Here is a 9,526-nt window from a genome sequence, read left to right on the forward strand (position 1 = left end):
ATGCTGGGGCCTAGCAAACACAGAAGTGGATGCTCACAGTCAGCTATTGAATGGATCACAGGGTCCCCAATGGAGGAGCTAGAGAAAGCACCCAAGGAACTAAAGGGAACTGCAACCCTATAGGTGGAACAACAATATGAACTAACTAGTACCCCGGAGCTCTTGTCTCTAGCTGCATATGTATCCAAAGAATGCCTAGTTGGCCTTCACTGGAGAGAGAGGCCCATTGGACTTGCAAACTTTATATGCCCCAATACAGGGGAATGCCAGGGCCAACAAGGGGGATTGGGTGGGTAGGGGAGTGGGGTGTGGGTGGGTGGGGACTTTTGGGATAGCATTGGAAATGTAAATGAGGAAAAAATAAAGAACCCAAGAGAAGGCACAAGAGTCAGAGATCCACTCATCTGCACACTCGGGAAACCCTTCGAAATATTATACTGAAAGCTATACTATATACACAGAGGACCTTGTGCAAACTCATGCACTCTCTCTGCATGTTCTGTCAGTCTCTGTGAGTTCATGTGACCTCTGCCCATGTTGATTTAGGGAACTTCATTTTTTGGTGTCTTTTATCCCTTCTCTCTCCTATGCTCATTTTGTCTCCTCTTCTGTGAGGATCTTTGAGCTTCGAGAGATGGGGTTTGATGAAGACATCTCCTTAAGGGCTGAACAGTCTAAGGTTTCTCACTCTCTAAGTAATTCCTGGTGGTGGGTCTGTATATTTGTTCTCATCTGCTATAGGAGGAAGCTTCTCTGATGATGACTAAACAAGGCCACAGTGCCCACTCTTGAACCTTCAAAACCCACAAGTATAGCTCTAATAAAAAACTGATTAAAGTCAAGTGTTGGTGACATAAAGTATAGGTAATTCAGTCCTGACATTAAGAGTAATCAAAGACAGTTCAAGATGACATTTTAGTTTCTAAAGTGGCTATAATATATACCTTTAAAAACTCAATACAGACACAGCAACATTCTGGTAACAAATACTCTCAAATGAAACAGCTAGACAGTCACTTTTATGCTTATATCACTTATGGCTCTTTGCCCTTGGATAATTTTAGGCTTGACTTCCTGTGATAACAAAGGTATATATGCGACTTTCATTTCTAACTACCTGTGGACTTGTTATGTGTGTACACTGGGATTTCTTTTCTGATGACCTGACTGGCTGTTACTGTGGAATTCTTGACATTCCTAGTAAAAAGTATTAGAAAATTATTTAATGTTTGGTATAACTGTCATAAATATGTATTTTTCAAAAAAAAAACCAAACAAACAAAAAAAAAAAAAAGAAAGAGGGCTATAGTTTTAAATGTAGATGATGTTCTCATTAACATTTGTTTTAAGTTTTAAAACTTTTTTATGTACCAACAGATACACACTGACACAGGACACACACACACATGCACACACACACAAACACACACACACATACACACAGACACACAGACACACACACACACATACACACACACACAAACACGTTCTGATTAATATCATGTTCATCATCCTCTGTCTAGTATTCCCTTTTACAATCCCTTGTTCCTACAGGTTTCTTTTCAACATTTGTGACATTTTCTGTTTTGTTTATGAATCATCTACATTAACTATGTCATCTGTGTGTCCTTAAGATTAGAAATATACATTGGAGTATGGGGATCTTATTAGTAAGAAAAAGTGAGTATAATGGCTGTCCATTTCAGATTTTTTTGTACCTTATAGCTCAGTGGGAATTTATGCCCCTTGGTCTTGCAAACTTTATATGCCCCGGTATAGGGGAACAACAGGGCCAAGAAGTGAGAGTGGGTGGGAAGGGAAGCAGGACAGGGTGTAGGGCATAGGGGACTTTCGAGATAGCATTTGAAATGTAAATGAAGAAAATATCTAATAAAAAACTGAAGAAAAAAGTTTTTAGCTTCTTTAATCCCTCCCATAATTCAACAATAGGGGTAACCTACTTCAGTTCAATGGTTGGGTGTAAGTATTTGCTTTTTTACAGTCAGCTGCTGATAGGTCCTCTGCCAGTCTAATCTGTAAGCGCAGCATAGCATCAGTAATACTGTCAGGCCTTGGTGCCCTCTTAAGATATGGATTCCAGATTGGGCTAGGATTTGGCCACCTTTCCTTCAGTCTCTTATCCGTTTTTGTCCCTGCAGTTCTTTTAGACAGGAACAGTTCTGGGTTAGAAATTTTGTCTGTGGGTTTGTAATCCTGTCCCTCTGTTTGAGGTCCTGTCTATTTATTGACCTTAGACACTTTGAGTTTTCCCCCTCCCCAATGTTGGGCATTTTGGCTAATGCCACCCCAATTGAGTCCTTAGAGTGTCTCACCTCCTGGGTTTCTGGTACTTTTATAGAGGGTCCTACCATCTCCTACCTCCTGAGGCTACTTATCTCTATTCATTGTCTTGGCACTCTGGCCTTCACTCCTCTTCCTACTTCCATATCTGATCTTGTTTCAGTTTTTCATATCTATATTTTTATATTTTAATGACTAAACTCTAATTTAATTTGTGTATACAATGATTAATTGGTTCACATTTCAATAGGATAGAGGATAATAATTAAACTTCCCCTAATTAATGCATATCTGCACTGCAATTGTTCTTAATTCAGGACATGTAAATGGAAAGAGAAAAACTGCTTTCAGTCTGTTTCTCTAATTTTAATATGTGAATATAGAAAAATTTTCCTTTGTGTGAATATCAATATGAACTAACAGCAACAAAAAGATTTTCCAGGCTTCTTTCTTATTCCTAGCAATAATTATTTCCTTACACTGTAAATTATAAAAATATCTCACTCGGGATATTTTCTAGTTCCAGGCATTTTCCTAAGAATTTCATGAATTCATTGTTTTTAATATCTGAGTGCTACTCTTTTGTGTAAATATACTACATTTTCTTCATCCATTCCTCTATTGAAGAACATCTGGGTTCTTTCCAGCTTCTGGCTATTATAAATAAGGCTGCTATGAACATAGTGGAGCATGTGTCCTTGTTATATGTTAAAGCACTTTTGGGGTATATGTCCAGTAGTACTGTAACTGGGTCTTCAGGTATAACTAATCCTTATTTTCTCAGGAACTGCCAGCCTGATTTCCAAAGTGGTTTTTATCACCTTGCTGCCGGACCATCAATGGAGGAGTGTTTCTCTTTTTCTCCATCAAGCCAACATCTGCTGTCACCAAGATTTTGGTCTTACCCATTCTAGTTGGTATGAGGTGGAATCTCTGGGTTGTTTTGATTTGCATTTCCCTGATGACTAAGGATATTGAACATTTCTCAGCCATTCAGGATTACTCGGTTTAGAATTCTCTATTTAGCTTTATACTCCACTATTTAATAGGTTATTTTTTTCTCTTGATAATAGGTTATTTTTTCTCTAGAGTTCTTTGTATATTTTGGATATTAGTACACTAAAGGATGTAGGGTTGGTAAATATCTTTTCTCAATGTCTGTTGCTGTTTTGTCCTATTGACAGTGTCCTTTAACTTACAAAAGCTTTTCAATTTTATGTGGTCTTATTTTTCAATTGTTGATCATATAGCATAAGCCATTGGTGTTCTCTTCAGGAAGGTTTGCCCTGTGCCCAAGTATTTGAGGCTCTTCCCATGTTCTCTTCTATTAGATTTAGCATATCTGGTTTTATGTGAAGTTTCTTGATTCACTTGGACTTGAGCTTTGTACAAATAGATAAGAATGGATAAATTTACATTCTGCTACATGCAGACTGCCAGTTGAACCCACACCATTGGATGAAAATGCTATCTTTTCCCCATTGGATGGTTTTAGCTTCTTTGTTAAAAATTAAGTGACTATAGGTGTGTGGGTTTAATTCTGGTTCTTCAGTTCTATTCCATTGATCTACCTGCCTGTCTCTGTAACAATACCATGCAAATTTTTATCACTATTGCTCTAAAGTATAGCTTGAGGTAAGGGATGGTGATTCTTCCAGTAGTTCTTTTAATGTTGAGAATAGTTTTCACTATCCTGTTTGTTTGTTTGTTTGTTTGTTTGTTTGTTTTTTATATTCCAAATGAATTTGAGAATTGTCTTTCTAACTCTATGAAGAATTGAGTTGGAATTTTCGTGGGGATTGCATTGAATCTGTATTATTAAAACCCATTTATCCTTTAAGTAGAGGAAGACTACTGATTTGTTTGAGTTAATTTTATATCCAGCCGCTTTGCTGAAATTGTTTATCTGGTGTAGGAGCTCTCTGGTAGAAATTTTGAATTCACTTAACTGTCATATCATCTGCAAATAGTGATATCTTGTCTTCCTCCCTCCGAAATTGTATCCCTCTGATCTCCTTTGTTGTCTAATTATTCTTATTAGAACTTTGAGTAGTATATGGACTAGATATGAATCCTGAATTCCTGATATCTCCAATACTTTTAACATGAAGGGGTGTTGTATTTTGTCAAAGGCTTTTTCAGCATGAAATGAGATGATCATGTAGTCTTTTTCTTTGAATTTGTTTGTATAGTTGATTATATTGATGCAATTTTGTACACTGAAGCATCCATACATTCCTGGGATGAAGCCTACTTGATCATGGTGGATGATCATATGGATATGTTCTTGGATTAGGTTTGCAAGAATCTTATTGAATATTTTTGCATAAATATTTCTAAGGGAAATTGGTCTGTACTTCTCTTAATTCATTGTGTCATTTATTTTGTTGCTTATGTATCAGTGTAACTGTGGGTTCATTGAAGAATTGGGTAGTGTTTGTTCTGTTTCTATTTTATGGAATTGTTTGAAAAGTATTGGTATTAGATCTTCTTTGAGGTATGGTTGAATTCTGCACTAAACAAATCTGGCCTAGGCTGCTTCTGGTTGGGAGACTTTCTAATGAGTGCTTCTATTTTCTTGGGGGATTTGGGTTGGTCTATATGGTTTATCTGATCCCAATTTAACTTCCGTACCTGACATTTGTCTAATAAAGCATCCATTTTATCCATGTTTGCCAATTTTGCCGAGTATAGACCTTTGTAGTAGGAGCTGAATATTTTTTAATTTCCTCAGTTTTTCTTTTGCTGTGGTGGGAGAACTGGGTTCTGGTGATGCCCATGTAATTTGACTTCTGCTGCTTATGGTCATACATTTGCCTTTCACCATCAGGATATCCCAGATATTTATTGATCTGGGTGACTTATGGAGTTTGCCTCTTTGTCCCTGGGTTGCTTCAGACCTTCTGGTTGGCTTACAGCCCTTCTGTATTAGAGCACCTGTCAGGCCTTCCTACTCAGTGTTCTTCACTGGGGCAAAGAAGCTTCTGATCTGTTGCCCTGGTTGCAGTAGATCTCCTTGGAGGCCTTCAGACTGTTGGGTCTTCTGTGAAGCGGTCAAGCTTTTGATGAACTGTGTTGAGTACAGCCGATCCTTAACTTCTTGGAGTGTAGCCGATTCTCAAGTGCTCTGAATGCAGATGGTTCTCAACTTCTCAACTGCTGAGTACAGTGGGTCCAACTGCTCTGAGTACAGGGGGCCCCCAACTGGTCTGAGAGCATTCGGTAAGCTAGGATGTTTCAGGATATGGAGTCTTCATGGGAACAGACTAACTAGGGGTCTGTCACAGCAACAAGAACCAGGAGGAAGGGCTCAACATTATTTTCTTAAAGAAACAATTCAGAATAGATGCTTTGTAAAATAATGCTCATGAGCATTGTTAGAATTTCAGTGGTTTCCACAATATTTTCGTTGAAGTTTGCCATAGCTCTTTTAGGACTATGTGTAATACATCAAAGATTCCATGGAACCTGCCAAGGGAAAAAAGTAATCAATAGTTCTGGTTAGCTAGAGAGCATTCAATTTGTCACAATTAACAGCATGTCAAGCTGCCCTTAGTGTACAAGAGTGGCACTGAAATTATGGCGGTAACTAAATATATGTGATTAGACTTAAGACATGTTCCATACTAAGCCTGATAGTATAAACCCAAACCACTAATCATGCATCCTGAAACTGTACATCATAGAGAAGAACCTACTTGCACCAATTTCTTTAACAACTATAATTTTATTTTGTATTTAAGCAAGAAAGTTTAATTTGGTTTAAGTTTTATGCATTTTCATGGAGGAGCAAATTCTGTTGTTTGGTTTCACAGGATATTTGCCTTTTTAAAATTAATTTATTTTTTACACTTCATATTTTATTTCCCTCCACCCTGGATCCACCCTCCAACTAACAGCAATAATTATAAATGTATTTGAAATAATCTTGCATCTTCAGGTAGGATTATCTCATTACTCTCATCACAGAATCTTCTTTCATTAATAGATGGAGGTTATTATAGAAAGGCCCAACTGGGCAAAACTGAAGATAATTAAATCTAAGTTCTCCAGCCCCAACTGATGAATCTGGGGCATGACATCTACACCTGAGGACCAGGGAGCATAACAAAATATGTTTGGAAAGAATATAAAAAGCAAATGACCAGCAAATGTGCTGTGAAATAGTACCCTGTATTATGACAGGGAAGCAAGACCTATAAAATATTGAGACTTATGTTTACCGTACCAAGACAAGCACAATGGCAACAACACACATGCAACTAGATGGGAAATCTCATGAGTTTTTACCAGATATGAAGAGCTTCCAGCTGTTAATAGCTGATAAGAAAGGGAGAATCAGACTTCTCCAGGATTGAGTTCTCTGATAGTTACTCCAGTCCCAGTGTTTAGCCCTAAATTCACATAATCAACACTAAATGGTTTTACAGGATATGTATGAATAAATGCTTATATGCTTGTATATATATGGAATGATTATGAGAGGACATTGAATTCAGATGAAGTGTTGGATGGGAGAGATGTGAGTGGGAATGATGAATAGTGTACTTATGTATAAAATTACCAAACACTTTAAATTAAATATAAAATATAATATTCTGTTGGGGCTTGAAAATCTGAATAAAGTCAGTGTCAATGAGTAAAAGTGACTGACAATCTGAAAGCAGAACCTTCCTGAAAGTGATAGCTAAATTATTCCAAACTCTCCAGAAATAACAGAGCTCTTGCTTTTTTCAGATTTTCATGTTTAAATGTTTTCTAGAAAACAATTTTCCACAAATACATAAGACACTATTATGAATACACTTTCTTGGTTTTATTTTCATACATGTAAATATGTGCTTTCACTATTCTTCCCTTCAATCTTCTGCAATAGCCCCTTGTCAGTTCCTAACATTTTTGTATATTTTTGGTTTTGTTTCTTTCTTTTTCTGTTTTGTTCTGTTTAGCTATCCACTAAGTTTAAACAGGGTTTCATTATGGCTACAGTTATCAAATTTAAAGGCACTATGTTAAAATAAAGATAACCATTTAAAACAAAACTAATTTTAAATGCTACTTAATCCCTTTTATTTTCTTTCCATTAATTGCAACCACTAGGATGTGAGGAAATACTTTCAGAATCCTGAGGTCAATTGAATATTCTTTATTCTTCGTAAATATTTTCTATGTTTTATTTTATAATATTTGATAAGAGTTTCATAGTAGTCTATTGCAGTATTTCCAGCCATCTCTCTCAACACTCTAACTCCTCCTACATTCCCCCACTACCTCTAACATTAATGACCCTTTAATAATAATTGTGGAAGCACATATAGTCATGTATGGATGCACATATGTATGTGGGTATATATGTATAAACACCTATATTTAACTATATATAAATTCTGGGTCAATTTTGTTCTCCTAGATATGTGTTTAACCAAAACAGCTCTCTTTCAGTGGATAAACTAACAGGTGACTCACCCCTGAGTGAGTCTGATCCTCTAAGTCTCAGAAGTCAATTAGTCTTTAATTATCTTTAGTTTTTTTCTAAATATTGAAACCTGTGAATTGTGTTAGAGAGATGGCTTAGAAGATAAGAGCACTGACTGCTCTTCTCAAGGTCCTGAGTTCAAATCCAGCAACCACATGGTGGATAACAACCATCCATAATAAGATCTGACACCCTTTTCTGGTCTGTCTGAAGACAGCTATATTGTACTTACATGTAACAATAAATAAATCTTTAAGAAAGCAAGAAAGAAAGCAAGAGAGAAAGAGAGGAAGAAACCTGTGGCTTTTCTCTCATCCATGTTAGCATGATAGCTGCTGTGATTATTGAGCTACTTTTACAGAGGATAGATGTTGGTGAGAGTTCATAGCTGCAGCTTCCCTGTTAAATATAAGAGATTTCTGTTTTATAGCCAACTTCCTGATATGCTGAGTAGTACAAATCTCCTTCTTTCCCTCCATAGATTTCAAATTTCTCTGAGCCATGGGTACTGTATTTGTGGTAGATAGGGCACGAAAAGTTTCCTATCTCCTAAAAGTACTGCATGATTTCAGGTGTAAAATGTTTGTCCTATTCTCTCCTGTGGATGTCACGTGGTTGTAAAGTATTAAAAGTACTTTTTCCATTATCTTTGTTTGCCCACATGTGTTTTTAAGAAGAAACTCAATATCTTTTCCTCCTAAGAGGTACTGTGGTTTATAAATTCAACCTGCATTTAATAATCCCTACAGTGGATGGAACATTGTTTTATTAACAGAACACTGTTGGGTTGTTGTTGTTGCTATTTTCCTGTACTTTGGCATGCATGTTTTAATGAAAACACTACAAGTTCCCAGTCTCTTAAAAAGTACTGCATTAGCACATTTGTAAACTGTTATTCCTAAATTGTACAAAGGATGTACTAGCAACCTGCCCACATGGTTTTTAAATATGAACGTTAATATCATTTTCATAGTAATGATTAGGGTTTGGGTATAGTTTGTGTTTCGGTTTAGGTTTAATTTAGGGCAGGGGCTAGAGTTATGGTTAATATATAGGTTAGCGTAAGGGTAAGTATAATGGTTTTGGTTAGGGATAGGGTTAGGCTAATGGTAAGGGTTAGGGGAAGTCTTAGCTTTAGAATAAGGTTTGAGGTGTGGGTTAATGTAAGGGATAGGGTTAGAAGTAGGGTTAGGGTTGAAGATAGGTTAAGGTTAAGAATTAGGGTTAGGGTTAGAATGAGGGTAAGGATATGAGCTAGGGTTAAGATTAGGATTGAATTTAGGGGTAGATTTAGGAATAGGTTTAGGGTAAGGGGTAGGGTTAGGTTTGATGTAGGGTAGGGATAGTAGTAGTTGTAAGTGCAGGGGTAGGTGTACTGTTAGGGTCAATTTCAGGATCAGGGTAAGGGTAAAGTGATGAGCAAGGGTAAAGTAAACATAAGAATAAGTGTACTTTTAGTTACATATTGCTTATCTAATTATTATAAGTCATGTAATAGTTTAACACTAAATTTCATATGTAACAATTGTATAGTGCATTGCAAAAGTGAATTAAAAACATTTAAAATGTAAGTCAATATCTTCAAAATGACTGTGAACCATCATGGCTTAACATAAAATAAGTAAACACAGAATTGGATTTCTTGATAATTGTACTGGCTATTTTTGTGTCAACTTGACACAGCTGGAGTTATCACAGAGAAAGGAGCTTCAGTTGAGGAAATGCCTCCATGAGATCCAACTGTAAGGC

The 9,526-nt window shown here is 36.6% G+C and overlaps 1 protein-coding gene across 1 annotated transcript in view; it reads left to right on the forward strand.

Annotated features, from left to right (window-relative positions):
- LOC110301940 (olfactory receptor 1537-like) overlaps positions 1-9,526 on the forward strand; it is a 22,060-nt gene that overhangs the window by 7,249 nt on the left and 5,285 nt on the right. The window contains exon 2 of the mRNA XM_021172661.1: positions 7,402-7,431. The gene's annotated coding sequence lies outside the window, so the exon portion shown is untranslated. The remainder of the gene's footprint in view (positions 1-7,401; positions 7,432-9,526) is intronic.

This window comes from Mus caroli, chromosome 9, assembly GCF_900094665.2.
Source record: "Mus caroli chromosome 9, CAROLI_EIJ_v1.1, whole genome shotgun sequence".
NCBI classification, from domain to species: Eukaryota; Metazoa; Chordata; class Mammalia; order Rodentia; family Muridae; genus Mus; species Mus caroli.